Raw genomic sequence first — 12,364 nt, 5'->3', positions numbered from 1 at the left:
AGATCAATGTAGAATGAAAAATAAGTACTTTAGATCATTATTTGCCAAGGTATGCGCATGCGTTTTGCAATGCCCTATGGAAACTCCCCATAGGACTTTTGGTTACCCAAAATGCATACTGACAATAAAAGTATGCATTTCTGAGGTTTCTTGTAGACTATTTGGATTGTAGCCTATACCAGGTTCTGATATAGAATGACTACACAAAATGGAATAATTACACCAAAGTCTTTATTTTTGCATTTTCTGGCTTCATTGGTATATAAGATGGACTATACATCTGTACAACTAATATTGGATAAAATAACATGAATATTTAATTCCTATGGATTCCTGTGAATATTTCAAGACCAGGAATGTAGTGGTAAAATCAGAGGTGGGTAAACTATGAATTCTGTGATCATGGTAAGGTGGACTGCGTCATGCGGTATCAGATTTTTAGAAAAGGCATTCAGAACATGTTCTCAGCATTCACGCCTCTCTCCGAGAGTGAAGTATCTAGACTCCTGACAATGCAGCCGTCCTACCACATGCTCGCTGGACCCTATACCTATGAGCCTACTTCAGTCCATCAGCCCGACCATCGCTCCAGCTATCACACATGTGATCAATGCCTCGCTAACCTCCGGCACATTTCCAACAGCCTTCAAAATGGCCCGGGTAACACCGTTACTTAAGAAAGCTTCTCTCAACCCTGCTCAAGTCGAGAACTACCGCCCTGTCTCACTCCTGCCTTTCCTATCCAAAGGCATTGAACAAGTCTCCAAACAGGTCTCTGACTTCCTTTCACAGAACAACCTTCTGGATCCAAATCAGTCTGGGTTCAAAAGCGGCCACTCTACCGAAACGGCTCTGCTGTCTGTAACAGAAGCCTTAAAAGAAGCCAGGGCGACCGCTCGGTCATCAGTACTCATCCTGCTTGACTTATCGGCTGCCTTTGACACGGTTAATCACCGCATCCTTCTCTCTATACTCGCTAACATGGGAATCTCTGGTTCTGCTCTCTCCTGGTTTGAATCCTACCTCACAGGACGCTCGTTTAACATATCATGGCTTGGTCAGCTATCTGCACCTCACCATCTCACCACAGGGGTCCCCCAGGGCTCAGTGCTGGGCCCCCTTCTCTTTGCTATCTACACTTCTTGGGACAGATTATCCGTTCGCATGGCTTCTCATACCACTGCTAGACGACACACAGCTCTATCTGTCCTTTCCACCTGACCCCTTGGTTTCAGCACGGATCTCGGATTGCCTCTCAGACATAGCTACATGGATGAATGCACACCACCTCCAGCTGAACCTCTCAAAGACTGAACTGCTGGTCCTCCCAGCTAAACCTACCATACACCACGACATCAACATCAAATTTGACTCCCTGTCTGTTTCACCTACCAGGACTGCAAGAAATCTAGGAGTTGTTCTCGACAACCAACTAAACTTCTCAGATCATGTTGCCTCAGTCGCCCGGTCATGCCGTTTCGCACTCTACAACATACGGAAAATCAGGACTTACTTGACTCAAGATGCTACCCAACTTCTGGTTCAGGCAATAGTCATCTCACGACTCGACTACTGCAATGCCCTCCTGACAGGTCTCCCAGCCTGCGCAGTGAAACCACTTCAGATGATCCAGAACGCGGCGGCGCGCCTGGTCTACAACCAACCCAAAAGGGCACATGTTACCCCGTTGCTCATCCAGCTACACTGGCTACCTATGGCGGCCCGCATCAAATTCAAGGCTCTAACGCTTGCCTACAAAGTAGTCTCCGGTTCTGCTCCCACCTACTTGAATGCCCTCATACAGACATACGCTACCTCCAGACCGCTGCGCTCCTCAGACGAACGACGTCTAGCTCTACCACCGGTACGCTCAAGCCAATCCAAACTTTTCTCATCTGTTGTTCCTCGTTGGTGGAACACACTGCCAGTTCCTACAAGGGCAGGGACATCCTTCTCCATTTTCAAAAAACTCCTGAAGACCCAGCTCTTTAGAGAACATCTCCTCTCATAGCAACACTTACAACAAGTCTTACTGATCCTAGCACTCACCAGCCGTCTTAAACTGACAAGTAACCGTTAAAAACAGCACTCACTGATGCACTTATTCTTACTGTACTCTAATGTTTTTAAATTGTCCTAAAATTGTTGAGAATTGCTCTAAAACTTAAACTGTTTACCATGTTGTTAGTCGCTTTGGCTAAAAAAGCGTCAGCCAAATGTAATGTAATGTAAAATGTTTGATGATGGTGGAGGTTATTGTCCAATGTTTATAATAGAGGGAGAGCAGCTTCACAGAAGAGAACTTCTGACGGCAAATTTGAGGAAAAGTTGGTAAACCACCCTTCTTACCTAATTTGAGCAACCCAGTCTCACGTCTGAACGTGTCACTGTCACGTTAATTAATCTATTGGGACGTGTTGTGTAACACGTTTCCTTGTTAAAAAACGTGTTGAGCAGGACGTAATTATCGTGTTACTATCACGTTGTATTTCGCATTCAATGAGCCAACAGAACCACGTCATCTGTCAAAAAAGCCCGACCCAAAATGGCGAGAATGTTATTTGATGCTTTTGACGTGCAGTTTCATACTCTTAAGCCTGCTTTGAGTTGTGGGTTAGAAGGAGCCACCTTCTAGCTAGCCGTTTTAAAAGGCTGAACCCCAGAATCCAGAAACAAGAACCGAGCAGGGACGGAGAAAAAAGAAGAATCCAAATGGGAAATGAGGTGAGCCTTGCTACTGCCGCTAGCATTATCATTTTGCTAGCAATTGAGCAAAACATTTTAAAGTTGATTTAACATGAAATAGTAGCCTATGCATGGGCAATACTGTGAATTCAGGCTTGCACAACTTATAATTTAGCTAACGTGCATGATGTAATGTTACATTAATCTGTAAAACAGCTGTTGTCTGTGTAAATTAACATTGTAGCCTAATATTGTTAGTGTGGGCTACAGCTAGGGTTGCCAACTTTCTGATATGAAAATAAGGAACGGGGTTAGTGGGGGGGGGGGGGGGTTTCGATAATACACTTCAGTACACCGGCATCCACTTCAGTTAGTGGGGGGGGGTTGAAATTATGTATGTATTATTGTACTAAATAGTGCATCATTTTACAAAATTGTGAGCTATTATTTACTAAAATGCGCACATAATGTACTACATTCTATAGCCACTAGCCTACTCATTTTCTATCTGGTGCAAAACAAGAATCATTTCGATGCAAAAACACTTGATAAAGAAATAACTGTTTGTAGCCTATTATACTCAAACCAAATAACTCTGAAAACTGCTGGTGGATATGCTGTCATAGAAAAAAATATATTGAACATAGCAAGCTGCTCCAAAAGCTCTGAATTTGGTGAAGCCTTATTTTATTTCTGGCTTTTTTCTGTCTCTGCAGCAAGTAGGCTAGCCTATTTGTTTATCTTGCACAGATGCACTGTAAAATTCATGACAAGACATGTCATCTCACGCTACGCTATCAGCGTAATATACGTGACTCGCAGTGGCTCAAATGAAAAGTGCATTCTCTGTTGGGATAGTGATGACAGACAAACTGAGAGGTATTTCATACAAATCGTGTATTTTTCGTTCATAGTTTAAATTATAATACTGATCTGTCATGGATTTGCACGAGTTGATTCTCAATAATACGGAACAAAATGCGTTCCGTATCAGTTCAATACGGAACACATATTTTTCCTTGCAAATACGGGACGATTCCGTATTTTACGGAACGGTTGGCAACCCTAGCTACAGCTAACAGCTGGGAGGTAGCCTATCAGCCAGGCATGTATAATCGATAATCATGATGAACGTGAATAGATTTCGTTGCGAAAACGCGCATTGTTTTAGGCCACATATCAGCTATAAAACAATTGTATTCTGATACAGCAGTTCTCAGATGTTAGATATTCACTTATATTATAATAGAATTTTGTATTTCTTTAACCTGATTAAGAGAGGGGTTTAATTCAATAGAGAATTGCAATGTGTGTAGCCCATAATATTAGAGATTAGATTAGGCTAGATTTAGATTAGATTCAACTTTATTGTAATTTAAAAGAGTAGGCTACAGGTACAGAGCCAATGAAATGCAGTTGACATCCAACCAGAAGTGCAAAGAAGCAGTTATGTAGACGATCAAGATTAATTATGTACAACAGTTAGATAAATAGGCAAGTTTTCCAGATGACATGTGTACAGTGACAGAAATAGCCTATACAGTGAATATGGAATGTGTGTCTAGCCTATAACAAAACAAATTGATAATAATACATAATAATGATAATAATACCAGTAATTACAGTAGGCCACTCGCACTGTTGTTGGTGACGTGTCTGTTTCCTATTATTCCATGCCACTCTCCTACTGTCTCCTTTACTGCCCTGCGCCACTTGCCTACTATCTTTTGCCTCTTGCCTACTGTCCAGCACCACTCGTCTACCGTCTCCTATGCTGACCCACGCCACTCACCTACTGTTTCCTAACACAAACTGTAACATTAAGCTGACACAATCTTGCTGCACGGTTACTTATCTGCATGCAATCACTATTGCCAGCTGTTATGAGTAAACATTATATTGGGACACCAATATATTTCTGATTCACGGGCAGTGTATTTGCTACTGAAGAAAAGGAGAACACATAGTAATTGTTCTTGGATGGGGATTTAGAGTAAGGTTTCTATTGATCTTTTTCAGATAAGGCCTCTTCATTTTCAACTGTGAAGGATCTACATGGACTTGGTCTGGATAGCCTTTCCTGTTTTGATGAGCCAGTCGGTATGTATTTGACATTCTTTAGGATAAAAGGAGCCATATGTTATCAAAAATTCTACACCCATATGTAGAAAAGCTTTATTGCTGTTTGTTATTGTTGTTGTTGAAAACTACGTTGAATGTAAAAATATGCATATGTCCCTTGGGAGGAGAGGGATGAGTGTGGATGATTGAATTGTCCAACAGACATAAAAATATGATTGTGTATGATTGTGTTTGTGTCTGTATATGATTTTTTGTACTTGTTGCATTTTAAGCATGCATACTTTACGCCATGGTGGTCTAAATTGTCTTTATTGCCACTTGCAGGGTCTAGAGGGAAAACCCTATATGAGCCCCAGGGTGAGTAGTGTATAATTACTTTATCCCAAGATTGATTTTCGTAGAAAGGTGTTCAAACCAAAATCTTCTAAAATAATAGATAGATAGATAGATAGATAGATAGATAGATAGATAGATTGATTTATTATTTGTCCTTTCGGAAAATTGTTCTGCGCCATACAGTAGACAGTTAGACAAGACTGAATACAAGACGGAATATAGACCAGAATTTCCCTCACCCCAACCGCCCCCACCCTACCACACTCCCACACATACACAACATCAGGGCAGAAGGCACAGACCCCACTACACATTTATAGAATGATAAAGTGCAGTTGTGCATACTGTGATAGTCCAGCTGGAAAGAAAGTGCATGGTCCTGCAGGTAACGTCTTGTTCATCAATGTAATGCTAGTTGGAATGAATTACTTACTGGCTCAATTTGTTTGGAAAGAAGGTAGCCTGAACCTCCCTGATGGCAACACCTCATATGCCTGGTGTATGGGATGTGACATATCTCTATTATTTGCATGACCTTTCTTCAACACCCTTCTTTCACAGGTCGTAGCAATACTGTCTGGTTTTTGCCCCTCAACCTTGCTGGCCATGTTAACTATCTTGCTCAGTTTGGGGGTTTTTTTGGTCACTGACAAAGAGAAATACCAGGTAACACAACAAAAAAGTAGCATGCTCTTCACAAATGAATGATAGAAAGGTAATATATCTCTATCCACTCTAAATTGTCTTAGTTTGCACATAAAATGCAGCCTCTGCAGCCCCTTTTTATAGATGGTGTTGGTATTACTGTCCCATTATAATGTCCTTATTATCTATTATTGTGCCCAGAGGCGATTCTAGAGTCTGTGGGGGCCCCAAGCAAAAATTCCAAGAGGGCCCTACCGACAAGTGTTATCACCATTATGTTATATCACCATTAGGTTATTATGTTAAATAATAAAAATACAAAAGCGTATTATAAAAATTCTTATATTTTGACATGTACTGCAAGCTGGCAGCTCGACTTGCCTTACAGTATGCGTGTGTAGATCAGACTGTCCTGAATCTGGCAAAATCATTGCCATGGTGGAGGGATTCTCTGGGGCTGAGCAATTTACAGACATATGTGGTGTGCGCCTTACAGAAATAAATGGCATTTTTTTTAATTTAGTGATGAAAAATGACCTCTCTGCGCTCTATATCTGTGACACGAACTGATCTGACCTGACTTGACCCTAGTTTGCGTGTTAGCCTGTGTGCCTATGTTGTATGCACTCATAATGGTTCTCTACAACAACTTTTTTAACTGCATTGCCATGAACAAAGTAGAGGCAAAAACGGGGTTTCTTTGTTGAACAAATTGGGATGCAATGTGAGCCTTGAATTGGATGCCACGCAGGAATTTGCTAGGATCTCAAAACCGGATTATGAACATGCCATAGAGAAACACACGATAAAGTTGCATCATAAACATGCTTTGTCATAAAAACAGACAAAAACGTGGGGTAAGTCCAGCGATATGAAGTTATTATTTTGCTATCACTTCGTCTGTTGTATAACCCAGAAGGATATACATGGTACCAATGGATAGCCCTGTGTCTCTTCTTTCATCTGATATGCTTGCCATATCTATGCGATCACGGGTTCGCGAGTAATTCAAACGAGAGTAATGGGTGCGCAGGTAAAAAGAACTGTAGACTGTAAATATGATGCAATTTGATTTAATTTCATGATTTTTTCCCCCCATACCCATACTTGATCGTACAGGCAAGTGTGTAGTCTCGTTGGAAAGCCCCACTTCTGCTCTTAAAGGTTTCATCTCGCTGCGATGAACAGTTCCGGAGCAATGTAACAAAGAAGAAATGTTGTGTTTTTGGAGCACTTTGCGTCAATCGGGTTCTAAAAAATTAACGCGTATGCTTGGTCCTTACTGCATCGTGATTAACATGTTATGGCTGACAGCCCTATTACAAACATAACGTTAACCGTCTCCTTGCTTAACTAGTTGTAACTGTTACTGTAACTAGCTAGCTGAAGTTTACTGGCGTATAGATGTAGCAAACCATGTTCAATCTTTCTGTCAATTAACATTAGCCTAACTTCATTGAGTAGGCTAAATGCCAAACTCCGATGTTGATCCGTCATCACTGCACCCTCGATTGACGTTTAGGCTACCACAGTAGCCTAAATATGTGCGGATTCTTTTAACTCTTTTGAACTCAGATCCGCTGTTTATAAGGCCATAGCATAGGGCCTACATATGTACAGATGTAGCCTACTGTTTGTACAACAGGACAGGAGCACGCAAAATAAATATATCATTCAATCTCTATGGACGAAATTCTCGCTCGACCCACCGGCAAACGCGCTGAGACCAGGTCGGGGGCCCCTTAGTGGCTTGGGGCTCCAAACAGTTGCCTGCCTTGCCTGTTGACAAGGTGCGCCTCTGATTGTGCCTAAGTACTTGTACTCGACTACAATCACAACATCCTCACCATTTTTAACCATACACTGGGGGGACTGGCTCCCAGTTCTGTACTGTAGTCTATTATTATTTGCTTTGTTTTCTGTATATTTAGAAGAAGACAGCTGGACCTACACCATTTCGCAAATTGATCCACCCAGGCCCTGTAGTTGGTCTCCTCACTATTCTGTATTAACCCCACTATTGCTGTGTCATCTGCAGATTTTATGAGTTATGTAAACGCTTTAAAAACACCGAAGAGCCCCGTATAAGAGCCCCAGTGTGATAGGCTGGTTGCTGTCATGTGACACATCATTGTTAAATCATGATTGACAATTAAATAAATCATTGTTCACGACACGTTATGGTTAAATTATCTAAATGAATGCGATGGTGATACAATCCTGCTTTTCAATTAGTTGACATGGTGTTTGACATTAAATTATAATGAGGTCAGTTTCATGTAATAAGCTATTTGTTTCTTTGGGTCTGGGTAATTGAAATTAGCAATATCTTAGTTCAATTCAATGTCTTATAATGGTAAAAGATGTGGACAAATACATGATAATTAGCCAAATAAATCGTTGTTCACGACACGTTATGGTTAAATTATCGGAATGAGTGTGATGGTGATACAATCCTGATTTTCAATTAGTTGAGATGTTGTTTGACATTAAATTATAAGCAGGTCAGTTTCACGTAATAAGCTATTTGTTTCTTTGGGTCTGGGTAATTCATGTGACAAAAAATTCTGTTATAGGCTACTACTGTTTTTCTGAAAAACAAAGCAGTACAACATTTCTATCTCCAAAATAATGCATTGTATGCATGTGTGTACTACGTAGTGCATGCAGATTTTAATGTTCAAAGTAGCCTATACTGATTTTCCTGCATAAGAACTACTAATACAAATTGACACTTGAAGTTGTGGAGTTATATTTTAGTAGCCTATTCTATAATAGCATAAATACCCACATCGGTTTTACCTTTGTCCCACCTGTATACAACATATGTCTATGAATTGCAGTAGTGATCAAATGAAAAAGGAAAGAAAGGTGTCCTGATGTGTTGTTTAGGGATGGTCCTGCAATGTTTTCTCGACATATCTTTATGTCTTTTTTTTCTCCCCTCTACTTATGTTTTCACAGATCCTTGCTCCTGATATCCTGATGTATGGGTTGCACTTCATTATATGACTCCAACAGAACACTCACAGAAAGGAGAGTGGTGCCAAACTACAAGACAGCCAGCATGTAAGCAAGGCCTTGTTTGTCCTTGTTTGGCTACTCATTTGTCTACTTCCTGAAGAGGCTGAAGCATGCTGGCCTTGACACCTCAGTCACACTAGTGTGCCCCGGCACAGTGGTTGAAAAACACTGACCTAAACCATATATTTTCTGAAAGCCTATAGCCTCTAGATGTCAATTAATATACATTAGGACATGTCCCACCTTTCTACTGACTTTGACAATATACAAAATAGTGCCATGTATACATTTATATCCTCCAAAGTTTGCAGGAAGGTGGGCCATGTGCTAGTGTATGTTAAGTCACATGTACAAGTGACAGGCTTTAAGAAAATATATGGTTTGCATGGCTGAAACTGCTTTGCCTTTGTGTTGGAGCTCAAAATGTTCTAAACATATCTTAAATTTCTCTCTTCTACTTATGTTTTCACAGATCCTCGCTCCTGATATCCTGATGTATGCATTGCAAGGCCTTGTTTGTCCACTTCCTGAAGGGGCTGAAGCATGATGGCCTTGACACCTCAGTCCTTGCTTCCATTTACAGCTGTGTTGTGGAGTGCATTCTCACATCCTATGGTCTGCAGCGGGTGGTGTCATCGTATTGTTTATCATCGTTTGTGTAAATCTTACACATCTTACACAAAAGTCTAAAATAATCAAAACTTCATTTACTCTCCATGTATAGATCAAGATAGACTTGCAGAACAGGCTGCAGGGCAACAGTCTGATAGCCTGCATGAAAGCATAAATGGTCCGCACTTGTTAAAGAGTGCAATTATCAAAGGGCCCTTGAATTGTGTTTTTTTAAACCAAGGAGGATGGCTGTAGCGATGCTGTCAGCTCTGCCATAAGCAGTGACTGTGATTACGTTTGCACATCTTCTTCACATGTCCACATTCTCCACATTCTTTTGCATTCTTTTCCACTTCATTGTTGTATAGTTTGTATATTGTTTGTTAAAGTTGCACACATTAATTTACTGTTCTTATTTGTAAAAAAATGTATAGTGTGGTATAGTTTGTATGGTGGAGTCTTTATTGTATCGTACAAACAAGAACACCCCACCCCACCATACCACTTTGACTAACCAATTTTCTGCGGGAAACCCTGGAGGCTTTCTACAGGTATTTTGTGAAACATAGGGGTTTCTATGGTAGTGGTTGCTAAGCTATTGCTAGGGTAACTGAGAAGGTTGCTATGGTGTTGCTACAGGATATATAGTGGTTGCTATGCAGGTTTATAGGGTAATCATGTTGGTTGCTAGGTTGGTGATAGAGTAACTGAGAAGGTTGCTAGGGTGTTGCTAGAGTAGATATGGTGGTGGCTATACTAAATTAAGTGGTTGCTATGCTGGTTGCTAGGGTAATTGAGATGGTTGCGAGGCTAGTCATGTTGGTTGACTATCAAAGTGGTTGCTAGGTTGGCATTGTACAGGTGGTTGCTAGGTTGTTGATAGGGTAACCAAGAAGGTTGCTAGGGTGTTGCTAGGGTAGATATGGTGGTTGCTATTCCAAATAAAGTGGTTGCTATGCTGGTTGCAAGGTTAATCATGTTGGTTGCAATGGTGGTTGCTCGGTTGACATTGTGGTGGTAGTTGTGAGGTTGTTGGTAGGGTAATTAATATGGTTGCTAGGTTGTTGCTATGGTTCTTATGTTGGTTGCTAGGTTGTTGCTAGGGTAACTTAGAAGAATTTTGTTCAGCTAATACATTTTGGCCTACACTATTAAGGGACAGCTGAATTGACCATCTAAACCATATATTTTCTTAAAGCCTATAGTCTGTAGATGTCAATTAATATGAATTAAGACATGTCCAACATTCCTACTTACTTTGGTGCATCATATAGGCTTAAGCAATACTGCTATTTTTGCTCTTAGACTATAAAAATCCATAATCACTTTAAAAACGCTAATTTTTTAGTTTTTGAAAGTCAATTTCTTTAAATCATGCTTGAAATTGTAACCATATTCTTTATTGAGTTATGTTAATTGACTATAATACTATTGTATTGTCATCCTTCTTTGGGACTTGAGTACTTCAATATCCCCTTCATGTATCAATGTACATTAAAGCATCTTTGATAGTAAAGGACTCTCCATGTAAATAATTACTTGAATTGTCTTTCACTTGTACTGGTTCTATATGTTTGGACCACTGATTGACTGCACTCTGGTTTTCATCAGCAAGGTCAAGGCTTAAATTAACCTCAGATAAGTCTGTTTTCATCACATGCATTATATGTGCTAATGTTGTGAAGTAATTGGTGTGACCCTACAAAGGCCTGTCTGACCTATGACCTAATAACCTAGGGTTAGTAAATATGGGATCGGATTGAAATTACTTCACACATTCAGAAACCTCAAAGTGAAATGACCTCACACATCCAGGAAGCTACAGCAATACAAACTCAGCTACAGGTCTCAAATACGGCAAACCAGTTGCCAATTTCTATGCCCTTTATATCAATTTGTGCCACATGTTGTTAGTTGAAAATTACTGGTGTAAGCTTATCTGACCTGTCTGACCTTTGCAATTCATGGACATGTACACATTGGTTTCACATTTCTAACAAGAATATGACTGATTAAATTTGACATGTAACATCCTTGGATGACACAAAATATAGTGAAATGGACTCAACCCTCACATATTCACAGACTCTGTAGCACCCCCTACAAATCCTTTTTTTTTTTTTTTTCAATCTTTGGCTCCGCCTCCTGGCAACACACAAGCAGCTATATTTGAGTATGTAGTTAAATCGCATCTCACATATTCACAGACTCTATAGCACCCCCTAGAAATCCAATATTTCCTATATTTGGCTCCGCCTCCTGGCAACACACAAGTCATTAGATGTCCCAAATTTGACAAACTAGTTTGTTATCATCCCGTGTATCAAAATATGTGCCACATGTTGGTACTATCTTGAATTAACTAGTGTAATCCTATCAAGGCCTGTCTGACCTATGCAAATTATGGCCATCTAAACCTAGGGTTAGCATTTCTAACTTGCATACCTCATAAACAGACTAAATTTAGCATGTGACATCTATCTATGACATAAAATATATGAGATACGTAAAATCACACCTCACACATTCATAGACTCTATAGCGCCCCCTAGAAATCTACATTTTCCAATCTTTGGCTCCGCCTCCTGACAACATACAAGCAGCTGGAGGTCTCAAATTTGACAAACAAGTTTGTTATCATTACCTGTATCAAAATATGTGCCACATGTTGGTACTATCTTGAATTAACTGGTGTAATCCTATCAAGGCCTGTCTGACCTATGCAAAATATGGCCATCTAAACCTAGGGTTAGCATTTCTAACTTGCATACCTCATAAACAGACTAAATTTGGCATGTGACATCTATCTATGACATAAAATATATGAGATACGTAAAATCACACCTCACACATTCATAGACTCTATAGCGCCCCCTAGAAATCTACATTTTCTAATCTTTGGCTCCGCCTCCTGACAACATACAAGCAGCTAGAGGTCTCAAATTTGACAAACACGTTTGTTATCATTCCCTGTATCAAA

At 40.2% G+C, this 12,364-nt stretch overlaps 2 long non-coding RNA genes across 2 annotated transcripts; both read left to right on the top strand.

Moving 5' to 3' along the window:
* The first annotated feature begins 2,365 nt into the window (after positions 1–2,365).
* On the top strand, positions 2,366–8,772 carry LOC121706849. Its single transcript, XR_006031183.1, has 4 exons — positions 2,366–2,724; positions 4,705–4,785; positions 5,092–5,124; positions 8,713–8,772. It is a non-coding gene; the product is annotated as an uncharacterized LOC121706849 (long non-coding RNA).
* A 1,045-nt stretch (positions 8,773–9,817) lies between these two features.
* On the top strand, positions 9,818–10,919 carry LOC121706847. Its single transcript, XR_006031181.1, has 2 exons — positions 9,818–10,248; positions 10,281–10,919. It is a non-coding gene; the product is annotated as an uncharacterized LOC121706847 (long non-coding RNA).
* Positions 10,920–12,364: the final 1,445 nt, after the last annotated feature.

Source organism: Alosa sapidissima, chromosome 4 (genome assembly GCF_018492685.1).
Source record: "Alosa sapidissima isolate fAloSap1 chromosome 4, fAloSap1.pri, whole genome shotgun sequence".
NCBI lineage: Eukaryota > Metazoa > Chordata > Actinopteri > Clupeiformes > Clupeidae > Alosa > Alosa sapidissima.
The sequence above is the reverse complement of the archived record's forward strand: the minus strand, read 5'-3'. Positions and strand labels throughout refer to the sequence as shown.